The sequence below is a fragment of the Cryptomeria japonica genome, chromosome 10 (assembly GCF_030272615.1).
Source record: "Cryptomeria japonica chromosome 10, Sugi_1.0, whole genome shotgun sequence".
Lineage (NCBI taxonomy): Eukaryota > Viridiplantae > Streptophyta > Pinopsida > Cupressales > Cupressaceae > Cryptomeria > Cryptomeria japonica.
In genome coordinates this window covers 113,896,970-113,913,877 of record NC_081414.1, presented here as the reverse complement: position 1 = coordinate 113,913,877, position 16,908 = coordinate 113,896,970, and positions in this window count along the sequence as shown.

The following is a 16,908-nucleotide window of genomic DNA, read 5'->3' as shown; positions in this document are numbered from 1 at the left end:
ATTCATGACTTCAAGCTCTACAAAAGGGTATTTTTTAATTTTTGTAAGAAAATATTCTACCTAGAGAAAAAATGAGAAGAAGTAAAAAATTTCAGAAATACAAACAAAATAGGTGATTTGGTTGCCACATCACCTACCACATAGGTGAGTCCGGTCGAACTCGATCTAATTGGATTGCGTTCGGTCAAACTATTTTGAATTGTTTTTAAAAAATTCTAAGCTCAAGCACTCACAAAAATCAAGATAATGTAGCCAATAGTCAGATCAAACTTAGTTCGGCCAAACTCAGTTCAGACAAACTCTTGGTGCCATTTAAGCACCACGTCAGTGACATGGGGTTCCATGTGGTTGGGTGGTAGTCCGACCGGACTACTCCCATTTATCCCCAAGTGCGACATAGCTTCATGCTTTTACCCACATATCCATCACAAATAACAAGCATAGCTCCCCACAAACTCCCACCATCAGAAGAAACCTTTATGAAAATTGTAACTTCAAGGCCCACCTCCATAGGGACACCTGAAGGATGAAAGCTATAGACACATTCAGAATCCAATCCAAATAGGAAGAGAGAACTTAAAGATAGGCTCATGAAATGAAAAAGAAGAGCAAGCGCATTGAGGATATCTTTAAGGCAACAAAGGATGCCATCCACCACAACAAAAAAGCTCCCTCCATAGGGCTGTTAATACTGAGCAGCGGAGTCCCAAGTAGCACAACACAAGGAATAGGGGCCACTACCATCATCAAAGAAGTTACAACCAAGGATCAAAACCACCAAAAGAGCATTCCCTTAACCAGCATCTAAATAACATCTATCCATAGAGGCCTTGCAACGTCCAGCATCCAAACAATGTCTGTAATAGCCGCATCGAGCAGAGGAACAATGAAGAGAGACCTCAAACACATAAATTCTAGGAAGGGAATTGTGAAAACTCCCAAAGCCACAGAGTTCTAACCCCAAAGGTTGTAAGAGCATCGAGAGAGAAGGAAAATAATAGTCTTGTCTAGACAAGGGGAAAAGTCATAGCAACGTTAGAGCCTATGCCCAAAATCTGTAGTAGATGCAACACAAGACCTAGGACCCTTAGTAGTGAGGATACTAGGAGGAAAAACACCCTCACGCAAAGGAAGGATGCACCTAAAAGGAATCACCCCTAAAAGCCTCAGGGCGCAGGCAACCAAGGTGGAAGAGAAAGAGCCATGAACATTGCCACCCAATAGAAAGCTCAAATGAAAGAGACTTCCCAAGCCCACCCACCTAGATAGAGGCAAGCCAAAGATCTTCCACATGCCAACAAACTTCCACCAAGAATAACCCATGAAAGGTAGGGAAAAAATAGACCCACACCTATCGACATAAAATGGCCAAACTACCATGGTCACAATGTAAAACTAAGGCCCAGAAGCCCCCATCTATGTCAAAATCATCATCCCTCTCCTCATATTCTCTTACATCTCCATCACCAGTCAAAACCCTAGCTCCTACTACTCTCCTTCTCTTGCTCTCCATCAAATCGTAAAAGTAGACTAAAGAGTCATCATACTGTAATGTTTAAATCATTGAAGATAGTTTCACAATGATAATCAAATTGGTTGTGGTAAATTTGTAGGACCATTTGATTCTCATGTTGAAGACTAAGGTTTAGTTCTCCCTTACAACATCATAATACTTGTAGGGAATATTGTAGTGATGTTCCTACTCCAAAGATAGTGTAAAGTAGATCACAGTTGATAAAGGAGGAATTACAAGATGAATAAGGAATAACCACCCTATAAGAGAATATTCAAGGGGAATTATTCTAGTTAGAGAAACAAAGGATGAAGTAGATTCCCTGGAAGAGGGTAAATAAGGTGAGAAGATGGAGAGGAATTCAAGCCATAGGAGTTTGAAAGTATTGCAATAGTATCTCCCTTAGATAGAACATTAGTGAAAGTGGTATCCCTACAAAGTGAATTATATGGGATGTTTGTACTATGAAATTTCCTCATAACTATAGAGTGACAATCCAATAAGAACCCACAAAAATCTATCTATGATAGGCTTATCCCATCATCTTGAACTTGGCTAGCTTTAGTTTGGACTTAAATAATAGATGCATACTTCAATGGTGCTTGAGGGATCTATACTATTGTGAATTGGCTATATCCAACTTTACATAGAGGTCATGGAATGAATCAATATAGTTGTAGACTAGGATGAGTGATAATGGAAATGCTATGAAACAAACTTAAGTAACTCCACATAACTAATCAAATTACTTAACTTTGAAATATTAAAAAAAGATCTAATAATATAAGATGTAGAAATTTGAATGTAGTTTATGGAATATTATAATTTTTTAATTATTTTAAATTAATTTGGTGAAGGTTATATCTTTAAAATGAAGAGAAAGGTCAATACTTGATAACTTTATTTGAAATGCAGCAATAATATTTATACATGATTAATACAGTTTTGTAACCACGCCATAATCAATAGCATAATCCGTAGTAGTTTATTAAATAATGTAATATAACTACTACACAAAAATTCCCCATTATTACACTATTCTTATAAACATACCACTAAAACTTTAAATTTCAACTTGTCAAAATACCTCCCCTTAAGGTTTAAATTACACAAATAAAACATTTTATTTTTTTTTTGGAAAAAGGGGTAAAGATTTATTCAGAAATCATAGAAATACAAAGTTCAGGCCTTAGGCCCACCAAGACAACAAAAAAAACTAAAGGGATCCTTAAAAAACCCACCAGCACCACCTCTACAAAGACCAGTGACCATAGCATTAGAGCCAACTGTTGGATTTCTAATGATAATACCTTATCGGAAAGCCCTCAATAAGATGACGTGGCAAGGCCAACTACTTTGGAATTACACCAAAAACAAGACTCATCTAGAGCCTCGAAGGGCCTCAAAAATGACAATGAAAAGGAAACAAACATAAAAGGGAAATTGATCCTACACCACTGGGTGCTCTTGCCTCATCCTGTCTTCTAGCATTAACATGTCCAAAGTTTCAAGATAATTAGGAGGTAGGCCATCCCTTCCACTAAAATCCCAACCATCAACATGCTTTGAAGCCCACTTGGCCAAACAATCAACCACTCTATTCCACTCCCTAGGAATATGACAAAAGGAGACAAATTCCAATGTATTACACAGTTGTAAAATCTCTCTGACCACAGAAGCTAATTGCCAACTCACATCATTCAAATTTTGTTTGTTCAACATGTCCACAAAAAATCTAAGAATCCAACTCACAAACAATCTTCCTCCATCCTAAAAAATAGCCTTGCTCAACAGCAATCTTAATGGTTAGGGCCTCCATAAGATTGTTAGAGTGTTGCCCAATATAAATAGAGAAGAAAAAAACTTCACAACCATCATCACCTCCACCTATACCTCCAATACCTACATGTCCAGGATTCCCAAGGCAAGAGCCATCTGTATTAATTTTTAAGATTCCCATAAGAGGGGGAATCCACCTTCCATCTCTACTTATCCGTTGCTTTGCATGTCGAGATCTATTTCCAGTAGCACAGTCCATTTTAATATTTTCCAATTGCAGATTCCTTACAATAGCATAATCACTCAGATCAACATTTTTAGACAAATTGTACTTAGCCAAAATTGTCCCCTGAAGCCTATTTAACTATCTTCTACCACAACTGAGGACGTCCTACATGTGAATCACAAAAGACCCTTCGATTCTTTTCCACCCACAAATTATAGATAATAAGGGTTGGCCCAATAGCCCAGGCCACTTGAAGAAAAGAGGTCTCCATTGGGGGTCTACCCAAGCTATCCCAAAAGTCAATTAAGGAGGTTGATTGAAAACAATCATTTTGCCAAGCCTCCCACCACTTGTGCCAAATCTCCCTAGAGAAAGGGCATAGAAAAAACAAGTGGGAGCAGTCTTCCTCATTATGAATACAAAGATAATAGATAGATTATCCCTGGAAGCCTCTCTTATGAAGATTCTCCCACGTGAGGCATTTCCTTTGAGCAACCAGCCATAAGAAAAAATTACATTTTGGCCAAGAGAAGCTATTCCAAACCTTCTTCCACCAGGGAACATCTGTCAGGCCATGCAATTGCCTATCAAGCTGAGCATAACCTTCAGCAACAGAAAACTTGCCTTTTGGGTTAGGACCCCAAGCCAAAATATCTCTCTCCTTGAGGGAACTACATAACCTACCCTCCAACACCACACGATCTTCATCCAAGCCACCCAAGGGCCATTCAAGAGGATCCTTCTAGCAAGTCACCTCAACTTGTCCAATGCGCCTAACCATTTTAAAATTCTCCACCTTAACCCATCCAGCATCAGTGAAAATTTTGCAAAGAGGCTAAAGCTGTGGATAACTAGACAGAATAGGAGGGTGACCATCCCAAAAGTCCTATAAAAAAGAGCTTCAGAGCCTCTATGACAAATCCAGAAAAGGCCATCTTTAATAAGTTGGGCACCTTTTTTAAGAGTATCTCAGATACAAGAGCCCCTTCCCACTAAACTAAGATGAGGCACCTCAAGATCACTAGCACCAGGGAGATACTTGTGGGTTAAAATCTTGGCCCAGTCCTGATCCTGACTATTACACCACCTCCAATACAACTTAGTCACCAAGGCCTTGCTAACTAGAGAAATAGATCTGAGGCCAAGACCCCCAGCATGTCTCGGTCTACAAACAGAGTCTCATTTAACTAAACTCCACTTAGAAGAAAGAAAATTACCAGACCAAAGAAATTGATGGGAAAGAGCATCGAACTCTCTCACAAAGCTAGAGGGGGGAGCCTGCACAAAACACCTATAAATGGGAAGTGATTGCACCACAGTCTTGAGAAGAATCACTCTTCCAGCAGAGGATAACCATCTGTGAGTCCAATGATTAACCTTGCAACGAAATTTATCCAAAAACACAAATAAAACATATTGATTACACAAAACAAATACACATTCTTGAAAAAAACTTTCATTAGAGAAATGATACAGTCACAGTTGAAAATATGCCCAAATTCCCAACACTCCAAACAAATTGAAATCTTATTTAAATATAACAAATAACAAAAATATTTGCAATGTCAAATTGATTTCACAAGCTATTTATTTGAAATATTGGAATTCAATTTACATCTCAGTAAAAACAAAGATTGACTCTATTTTCATCTTGCCACTCTCATTACTAGAAATTGTTATTGTATCAACAACTTAATTTTGCAAACACAAACTTCATCCTCTATTATGTTTCTTCTAATTTCTGCTCTTTTACTCTCCTCTTACCCTCTTATGCTATTAACTCATCATCCTCTATTTTTATTTCCATTAAAAATTTAATTACTTTGTTTCAAAGTTACTGTGTGTGCTTTCCTTGTGTAGCAACTTGGCTAAATATTATTTGTTTTTTAATTGCTTTCTTTTTGCTGGCACAGAACCATCACAGAAGATTTAACTGTTTTAGGATTGGAAGTAAATTGCCAATCGAAAACTAACTTGACTTTACAATTTTTCAAAATAGACAAAAAATCAAATTTAAACACTTTTGGTAATGCAGATTGCTCCAACACATCGGATAAGAAGTTTGTAAAACTACACTTCCAAGATGTGAACAACTTGTGGCATGATGCCATGCTAAAATTGATACCTACAAAGTATCAAATCACATTTATACTTTCTATTCCATTTATAAAACCTTTCATTACAGAACCCACTTACTCAATCATTATTTCCCCTTCACGTAATTATGTTTTCACACTATCTTTTACATTCCAACTATATAATTTAAAATTAACCTCCATTAACTCATGTATTTGTCACGAAATTTGTCATGAAATTTGAAAGTTCTAGATAACTCATTCAGATGAATTGAATGAAAATGAATCATTTTTATAGTCCACATTATTAATGAATCACATTTTAGTTCACACTTCTTTTCAAATTTTACAGCAAAGAATACACTATTAGTCTATCCACAAACTACAAATGTGTCAGTTCGCCTAATTCACATGGAACTTGATTTGCGTTGCGCCAGGAGAGATTTCTTTCTACATTAGCTAACCATTAAATTTGGTGTTGTGACTATTGGTCAGGCGAGAGATAGATTTTCAAAACTGTTAGTGCTTAATCACAATAGTGGTAACCATGATCTAGTGACATGAAAAAATGAAAATAGAAATAGAACTTTTGACCAGAAGTCAAAGCTAAGTGTGTGCTCTTTAAGGGTGGCTTCATCCTCTAATAGACATGGAAAAGAAGATATCACAATAGGTTCCTTAAAACATATGTCCTTTACATCACATGTCTATACTCTTAATTTTTGGTTTAAATATATACTCTTAAAACATATGTCCTTTACAGCACATGTCTATACTCTTAATCAGCTTCCTTCAAATGTGATCGAACCATGGAAACTTTTGCATAAAGTTAATATGGAGGAACATTCACTTCCCTTTATCGTTCTACATATAATCAATATATATTTAGCATACAACAATCCTCAAGTAGATACACTTTCTAATGATGAATCTTTAGTAGATTAACTAGAATTGTATCTTAGTATTATATTACCTTACCATGATGAAATTTTTTTTTAATCAACAAAGGGCCAAGGCCGGAAATATTGTATTAGCATAATTTAAATACATAATAAAGGTTTGAAACTATCTATGAAAGTTTGTCCATGATTAAAATATACAAAATTCTGCCCATAGATCTACTTGGGCATAAACCAATTTTTTTGAAAAAACATTAACAACTAGCCAAAAACTAAGTCTACCAGTACCGAGAAAAAGAAAAATGGAAGACTAAGCCCGATCATATCTTGTTGTAAAAAAGCTGAGAAGAACTTGAAGTCACCCAACCATGACTGTTGGAAATTCATAACCCTAAAGATGAGGGAGTAGAGGCAAACGAAGTAGAAGTAGAAGTAGAGATAATTGAAGTGTGCACCCATTGGACAATCGCCAGAATCGCCTACCCCAAGCAAGTCCAAGAGGTTTACGAAAGCATTCTATCTTTTCCATTGGTTTAGGGGCCCCGCAAGCACATACTGCATTCAGTTCAGCTTCCCAATCATCCACTCTCTCTGTCGGAGCTAATTCTGCCAATCATACACTTCATGATGAAGGATTATTATATGCATTAGATATAATTGCTTACTCTAAGTGAACTATTCCTACACTTCATGAATATAAACATATGTAAGATATCTTAAATTCTTTTTATAATGAGAGTATTTATCGAGCATAGGGGTACTCTTTAAATTGGTAAAACTTTTTACATTTCAAAGAATAAAATGACAAGGATAAATTTTTCAAATTGTTAAAAAATTAGTCGTGACAAAATTTTGAAATTCAAATCAACGTCTCACATGAATTTATTAATTTATTTTGGGTTGACCCTATTTTGCAACAGGAAGTAGATGTTAGTCATCTCTTACATCTGATTTAATTTTGATTTGTTGGGGAAGGACGATTTTATTTATCAAAGTATATAGGTATGGCTTTTATTCTCACTCTTTCCCCTCATAAGTTTTCAGTGGAGGTCCCTACTTTTCTGGGATATGGACTTTAGTATTGCCATTTAACTTTGTCAAGTTCATGTTAGACACTGGGACTACAACAGTACAAATCGTCCTGTTTAATTTGTGTTTGGTGACATTCTTGGTTCCTCCTATCCTCTAATTCAGATGCTATGGATGTTTTATTTTTTGAGGCTTCATATCACATTCATTTCTATATTGTTTGATTTTTGTGACTCTTGGGTGTGCACATCTGCTAACAATGATCTTAGTCAGATGGTATGCAGGGATTACATAATCGGAATTGGATAGTAGTGCGGATTCTACATTGTTTTCCATGGATGATGTTGCGGTTATGATTTCTATTTCTACAATTGTGGTTGGTATCAGAGACCTGGACCGTCCTTCCTCCTCAGTTGCAACCTATTCTGGTCCCTCTTCTTTATCCCCTTTCTCCCCTAGTTTTTCTTCAGATGTATAAGGGCTTTATTGGGTGGGATATAACTTGTTTCGATGTATTTTGTCAAAAAGATTGTGGATTATCATGGGTGAGGATGGGGTAGTTCTTTATGATAATTCACTCTTGTTACTTGGGCTACAACCGGGGGTTTTCTTCCTGGTTATTTCCTGCCGGTATGCTCGCCTGAACCAGGCTCTGTAAATCTTCTTTCTTAATTAATAAATTTTGTGGCTTTGCCACTTTTATCGAGAAAAGAAAAAATATTATACTTAATTTGTCTCAAATATTTTTTTCAAATATTCAATAAAGATAATTTATTATATATTTTCTTTCAATATTCTCTTCTTCATTTCCAAAATATATATTCACTTTTATTATTTATTACTATATCGAATACATTTTGAAATCTAATTTATATATCTGAATTAAATAAATTATTAATATTAAATATTTATGAAACAAATCTTATATTATAAACTTTTAAATTTCAATACAATCAAATATACAAATTTTTAATCCCAAAGTTTGAAATAAAAACTTATCCCTCCTAGAATTTCCCTCGCAGTTTCATTAACAACGAACGTTTTAGGGAATTATAAAGTGCATCCCATCATCTACACGGCGGGAACATCTAATTTAAATTTGATATGATATATGCGCTCAGCAACTAACCGCTGACTGTAACTCGCAGGTGTTTAGGGAAACGGATATGGATGGGGAACGGAACAGGTTGAGCGGGCCCACATGCACCACACTAGGCGGTCAACGCTTAGTGCGTGTGATTTAAGGGTGGCCCTATTGAACCCATAAAAATGTACTGTGATCTCAGTAGAGATAACTGTTGGAATATACATTCCAATATAAACAAGTGTCAATAAGAAACTGAAACTTAGCAACAGAGCAACAGGTCTATAGTTCTTTATTGATACTTGTTTATGTTGGAGTGTGGAACTGTAGATCTGTTGCTAAGTCTCAGTTTATTATCAATGAATCTCCAGTTTGTTGTCGAACAATTTCAGTTAACATGATAAAAGGAAAGTTATTGAGTTCAGTACAGATCTATAAATATGTATATCAACAAGTCTTTTAGTTATTTCTTTCTTTCTGTGCATCTTTCAGCTATTCAAAATTTTAATTATAACAACTTCAACATTAGAGTCTAAGTAATTCACCATAGATGAATATTATAATATTTTTTAAGAAGGAGGTACTTTCTTCTGTGTGTTAAGTTATGATATTATTATCAAGATTCAATTATATGGTTTTTGAGTCAAATATATTGATTCATATTTTAGGAAAAGTGATTTGCAGAGATCCATCTTTCATTAGAATGAATGATCCATTTAGCACTTATTATTTGTAGTCTTCTCAGAAGATCACCCATCTCAATACTATTCCAAATTTAATACATATAATCATGAAATGATCAGGATATAACACATTGTTTAATGTTATATGCAGATGGTCTCTGATTGCAGGACGACTGCCTGGTCGAACAGACAATGAAATAAAGAACTACTAGAATACAAAACTAAGCAAAAAGTGCCTTCCACAAAACCAGCCTCCACCATGCCCCAACAAAAAATTGAATATTGCTCCTCGAGGAGATCATCACATCCTGAAATCTGCTCTTGTCAAAGCAAAGGCGGTTAGATTGTCAAGGTGCTGCAACAGATATAGAGGCAGTAGCATTTCAGATCATCAAAACCTGAATTCCCTTGCTGGTGCCAAAAATATCAAGAATTCCAACTTGTCTGAAGAGAAGCTGTTGACAGAGAATGACTCTGGTTTCATCGACCTTGGAATTCAGAAAAGTTCTGCTCAATTGGGATTTCCATCCACGCAAAATATTGATCAATTTTATCCACCTTTCATGCCCAATTTAGTCGAGTCACCGTTGCTACCTTCTAAGCATGGTACAGAAAACGAATCTGAAGCATCAGGGAGTTTATTGAATTTCAATCAAATCCAACCTGTGGACATTGATTTTCTCTCGTGGCCATACTATTATCTGGACAACCTCAGAATCGAAGCAAGGCCTTGTAATAGCTTGGAACAAGGAATGGAGGGAATCTACAGAAGTTCTCAGCAGTATGATTGGTTAGATGAATTACAATATGTTTAGATCTTGTTGCTGTTTTTGAATTTGGTTGTGTACAGTGCAAATCTTTTAACTACACAGTTACATGCTGACCTTGTGCATTTTGTCCGGATGGGAGTAATGAATCTACTGTCGTCGTGTCGAGTGCTCATAGTACCTTTTCCTTCTAGTGAAATTTTTGTTAAAGATAATTTTTAGTACGTGTAGTCAGCAGATTGAAATTTGTAGTTGGAAAAGCAAATTTTTATTTTTTATGAAATTTTTAACTAGCAGCAACACGATGATTTTCATGCAACGAGTAGTGATAGGGTGATATCAAAATTAAGTAAAATTTTATTTTATATTATATTATTAACAATAATATATATGTGAGTTATAAGTTAAGACTAAAATTAAAAATATATATAGGGGAAAGGATGCAGTAGTTGAGCATGTACCAATTGTTGGGAGGGTTGTTGATACCTTTTGTTCCAAAAATTGAACAAATAAAACCTATTGTTTGAAACAAAAAATATCAAATTTTGTTAGGAAATGTACCAACAGTTGTAAGGAAATGTACCAATAGTTGTTAAGAAATGTACTAATATTGTAAAAAGTAACCAATCAGGTGATGCCATGTCAGCTGCACAACTATTGGGGTCTCTTTTGCACACCTATTGGTCTCACTTTTTGGGGGGGCTGTTCTGGACACCTTGGCAAAAAGCATGCTTATGTGGCATCATATTTGATGATGTGGCCCTAAAACCTTAGTTATAAGCAGGGGACTTGCCAATTAAGCTACTATAAAAAAATCGGAGTGATTTGAAATTTCCAAGTAGGATTTTGAGAAGCGCGAAGTTAGGGTGCACAACTATTGGGTCCTTTCCCCTAAGTCACATCTAAAGAAAAGAAGAAGATAGTTTGGATAAAATATTTGTAATATGTACAAAAAAATTTAATTAAATATTTTTTTTCAAATGTTTTGTTTTACATTATGATTGTTTTCCAATTTCTACGTATGGATGTGGAAGATCATGATTGAAATCTTTCAATTTCCATCTGCGATCAAAAGAGAATTGAAATTAAAATCGAGAGACATATCTTTCTTTAGTGTTATAATTTGAGATTCACACTTACTAAATATTCATTTAAATATTAAAAAAATGTTGTAATTTAGAATGAAAGTATATGGAAAACTTCTTTAAAGTTTAACTTAAATAGGAAAAAGATAAGTATATTATAAATTCAAGAATTTCATTAGTTATTTTTAATACACACTACTAAGATGCAAAATACATTATTTAAATTAACTAAAAATTTGAAGTAAACATCATAAAAGCTAAAATTGCATAATAAATTATTAAAAAATATATATATGAAAGAGAGTTGTGGTGTATTGGAAAATAGGTTATTGAACCTCGTTGTTATTTTCATTTGTATTTTCATGTGTATTTTGGCTACTTAGTTTGCTCCAACACCATTATCAACCCTCGTAGGACAAGAGGTATTTTTGCTTCCAAATTAATAAACATAGAAACTTAACAATTCAAGGAAAAGAGATAACCAAATATTTAAAGAACCATATTTTTGAAAGGAACATTTAGTTAGAAAACACGGATGCAATTGTAGTCTTCGTTTATATACATGCATATACATACATATTTATCAAACCTGGTTGCTACTTTCATCTATATTTTGGCTGCTTACAGATGAAAACATCACACAAAATTGATAAAAATCATAACCTTACATGAACGTTTGTCCATATATATGTATATATTAAAGTCAAGGAGGTGAAATACGTATTTAGGATACCATTGTTTATTGGTTAACAATAAATAAACACAACAAGCTATACCCATAGAAAACTATGATTTGAAATCCAACAAGTAAATGTTTATATCAAAAAATTGGCCTAAAAGCAATGTTTGTCTATATATACATGTATGTAGAAGTCAAGCAAATGAAATATGTTCTTACGAATTGACACTCAATCTGGAAGCCAAATTCAAGTCATCATTGTATTTACCCTGCAAAGGAATGAAAACAATGAGGACTATGGTTTTGAAGAAATGCATTTTGGAATAATTAAATTTATTTTAATTAAAGAATAAATAAAATTGTACATTTATTTCAAGAGGATAGATATGACCCATGAACATAAATTTGATGTTAATGTTGTTTAGCTGCTCAAAAATACATATGTCACCTTCTTTTAAAATATTGTCATATACAAAGCTTCTCCAACCCACAAAGAAGGTAAGTGTATTGTTATCAATGACACAATTTATTTTCCGGTTCCTTTGCTCCCTAATGAAAAGGACTACTTCAGTTTGTTTTTGAGGAAGTTGAATTGGATATGCATAGCACTTTGGGAATTTCTGCCAAAATACTAGATAGCATTGATAATAAGACAGTATACTTAAAGTTAAGAGTTCATCCAAATGGAAGTGGCGGAAAAATCGAAGGCTTTGATCTTACCAAGATCAATGGTGGATTTGATGATATGATGAATCAATAATGATCCAGTCAACTACTAAGGGGGGGGAGGGGGTGAATCAATAGATAGGAAAAAAAAAAAAACTAAACTTTCACCAAACTCAAACCCAACTCATAAATCAATCACTGAACTAACCGGTTTAAATAATGAACTATAAACTGCAACTGCACTGTCAAGTTTACTGGATGAATAGAATATCAATATAATAGTGTTACAGAACTGAAACCCATATACTAATTAATCAAAATGTCAAACCACTTTACTAACATCAGTAGTAACACATTTACAGTTAAACAAATTAACCATATCAAAACATAACCACAAAATCATTTACCACTTGACACAATGATTTTTGACATGGAAACCCAAATGGGAAAAACCATGGTGGGGATGAATACTGACAAGTATTCTAAACTCTTCTGAAGTTCTCCCTATTAGGATCCAAGCCTTGTTAGAAGATCTACAAAAATAAACATCCTATTAGAAACAGATCCGAGTAAGGACCACCCAATTAAGGGATTGACTACAATACCCTATTAAAGGCAATATCCTATTAGGAGGAACCTCGATAGAGGATTTAAAATCCAAGCTAATGGATCACTTGGTTAGAGGATTTAGAAAAAAACAAGTCTATTAAAGCTTGCCCGATTAAGGGATTTAACTGTTGTAATTGTTAGAAAACAACAGGGTCTTTGTTGATCTAGTAATAGCACTACTCTACTTGATCAGATCTTTTTATGCTCCTATCTGCCTTCACACATTTTACGGATACTCCTTCTAGTTCGACAATCAATCACACTGACACACTTAACCAAAAGTGCCAACACTATTACAAAACAACTCATCGACCTTATAAGAAAAACAATAGGTCGGTAACACATCATAAAACTATTACTACTTATAAAGTTGCCATTAGTTTTATGTTCAAAGTTATTCTATACACTCTAGTCGGTTATCTCTACCGAGATATTCAATCGGTATGAACAATCAAGTTGGTTATTGAAGAAAGTAGTCTCAGAACGTAGTATACACCGAGCTGTCTACTGAGTATCATTCTATCTCTACCGAGCAGCAAAGATGACACACCGAGTTGTTATACACCGAGTGAAACGTGTTACCAGATTCATTGAACCTGGACATACATATGAAAACATGTTACAAGATCGAGGAACATCTAACCGTTATCACATTGGAAATTGCACTTAAAGATTGTGTATGATTTTGAGGTCATCTAACCAATGAATAATTTGCATGGTTATTCATTCGATAAAACATGTTTGTAAGATCGAAGCAATGAATGGATCACCATCATAAGAGATCTATTTATATAGCATGAGTTAAGAATTAAAAAAAGAGGAGTGTGCATGAGTGTAAGAAGATTGTTACAGAGACACAGAGGTCACCGAGAAGGTTTTCAGAGAATAGTCGAAGAACAGAGTAAACAGAAGGGTTTACCGAGTTACTATATGGGTTACCGAGGTATGCTATAAGCAAGGTAACTTATTCTGAGCACATAGAATCTGCTATAACATTCCAGATGTAAAGTTGCAGATATTTGTAATGATTTTATTGTAATATTTTGAAGTTGTAAGAGAAACCTTTCACAAGGTAAAAGACTCTAATCAAGTCTATAAATTGTAAAGCCTCTAACCAAGTGCAACATTTAGATTAAGAGTTGTGAAATCCTTTAGCAAGGTAGATCTAATAGATCTTGATACTCCTAACAGGGTAAGCTATCAGAAATATCTAAACATGTAGCTCTAACCGAGCACTCTTTATTATTGCAGTAGTGAAGTTGTGGGTGCCATCCCCACCGCAGTTTTTCTCTCTAACCAAGAGTTTCTATGTAACCAAAATATATGTGTTATGGAGTGAATCATGTATGATTGTTATATATTTGTTTTAGCTTTATATTATGTTACTGCACTATTCAGTTTATGCATAACAATAAAGTTATTGTTAAAGAAAAGTTTCAAAGTACTGATTCACCCCTCCCCTCTTAGTACATTAGCTTTCCATATTGGGCCTAACAATTAGTATTAGAGCTTCAATCTTGGAAAAGGGTTTAACTACCTAAAGAGAAAGATCTTATCAATGGAAGGCTATAAACAATCTCGAAGGATTGTATATCTACAAGAAGAACTGGATCATGCTAATCAAGTGATTGCAGACATGCAAAGGCAAATGCAAAAATCTCTGAAAGTAAGAAGAAACTGAAGAAATGATTGGAGTATTGAAAGAAAAGAACAAAGCATTGGCCGATCAACTAAAAGCAATGAAAAGAGAACATGAACATTTCAGCACACAGATGACTGAAAATCTTGATGCATTGAGGACAGCCAAGGATAAAGTAAGAGATCTAGAAAGAGAGAAACAACAACTTGAAGTCTTAGTATTTGATAAGAATGATGAAATCACAAGGTTGACTGGAATTCAACAAAATCTGTCAGATTAACTAGGTTATGCACATCATGAAGCAATTCTGAAGGATGATAAGAATCAAGCATTGAAACTTGAAGTATCAAGGTTAACCGATGAACTTGAAACAGAGAAGAAATCCAAAGAAACACTCAAGAAGAGTTATGAAGCATCAAAGATGTTGGATGAGCAACTGAATACAAGAAGACCCAACAAGGATGCAGGACTTGGTTACAAAGGAAAAGACTCTACCGAGAAGGGAATTCATACTACCGAGAGAGGAGAATCATCAAAGCAAGCTGGAAACAAGAATAACATCAAAAGAAAGAAGCCTATTTGCAACTACTATGGAAATCAAAGTCACACTGCCAACATGTGCCAAATCAAAAAAGGTAAGCAACCAAATGTCACTAAGTCCAAAGTTTATTGTTACAATTGCAATAAATATGGTCACACATCTAATCAATGTAGGACAAAGTCTGTTAACAATTATTAGAAGGCAAAATTCAAAGGGTTTTGTAAAAACTGCCATAGATATGGACATAGTACCAAGAACTGTTGGCTTAAGCAAAAGAACTATATGTGGTATGCACATCGAGCAAATGCTAGAGGTTACCAAACTCACACACATCCTTACCGACAGTATTCTGCAGTATCATGGGATTACAATACAAGGATATGGTGTGAATGTTGTGGAAGATATGGACATATAAATGCCAACTGTTTTATAAGGTTTGGAATGAACAACCGAAGATCATGGAGAAATCCTGGTATGGCATGTTTTCATTGTCACAAAGTTGGACACCTAGCTGGAGATTGCAGAGATCAACCTAGAAGAGACACTGAAGAAATAAAAGAAAAATTAAAGATGATTTGGAAAAAGAAGGAAATTGTGTCAAATGAAGAAAGCACCTTACCTACCGAGTTAGGTGCACCTATTCCAAATTAATCGGTAAAGGTATGAAGGGACTGCATTCTCTCAAGGTTAAATCTTAATGGTTCATATTTTATCATGTACTTAATTCAAATCTGTATAATTCAGATGTAATAGTAAGTTTGAAATTATATCAAAGTTTTTTTTAAAGCAGTTTACAGGAAACCTATCAAGTCGGTGTATACAGGAAACCTGTCTAGTCAGTGAATGAAGGAAGTTTGGTTACTCGGTTAAAGCAGAAAGAGGAAAGAAAGTTAAGTGGAACCGAGTGCATTTAATGTTTTTGACCTAACCCGCACAAAGCCCGATAAGGCATATTGTGTACTTAAAAGCATTTTCGTAGTCATTTACACTTACCAAGTTTTTGAGAGAGCAGAGCAAAGCGAATCTAAGGCAATCAAACCTCCTACAAAGCAAATTCAAGGTATTTACATCAATCTCAATGCATTGTTAAGCTCGTTTACCGATCTTATCTAGTTGCCATTATCTGCTAAGTGTGAAGCGTCAGTCGTTCGAAAATCCTAAAACCCTAAGGATCCTTTGTTAGCTTTTATCTGAAATCTTCAATGGCATCTAAGATTCAAGATCCCATCGTTGTTAAGAATGTAGAGAATCCCTCACTAAAATACCCTTTGACTCCCAAAGTTGCATCTGAACCGGATGACAAAACCACTTTTTCACTCATCCCGGACAAAGTGTTGTTAGTCGAGGATGTGAGATTCTTCACCAAATTTCATGTTGAAGAACTCAGTCATGTTGAAATTAAAGACACCTATGATGAGCTATGCACAGATGGTAAATTGAATAACAAGTATGAGCACATCAAGATCAAGGGATTAACTGAAGCCCTAACCTATCCCCGTGTGTTCAAACCCTAGTGGATCAAGTTTGTTCTAAGCAGAGTTTACGATGATTTCATGTGGATAGAAGAGAAACCATTTAAGATTACCAAGGAAATCATTCATCTGATTACCAGTTACCCCATTTATGATCATGCC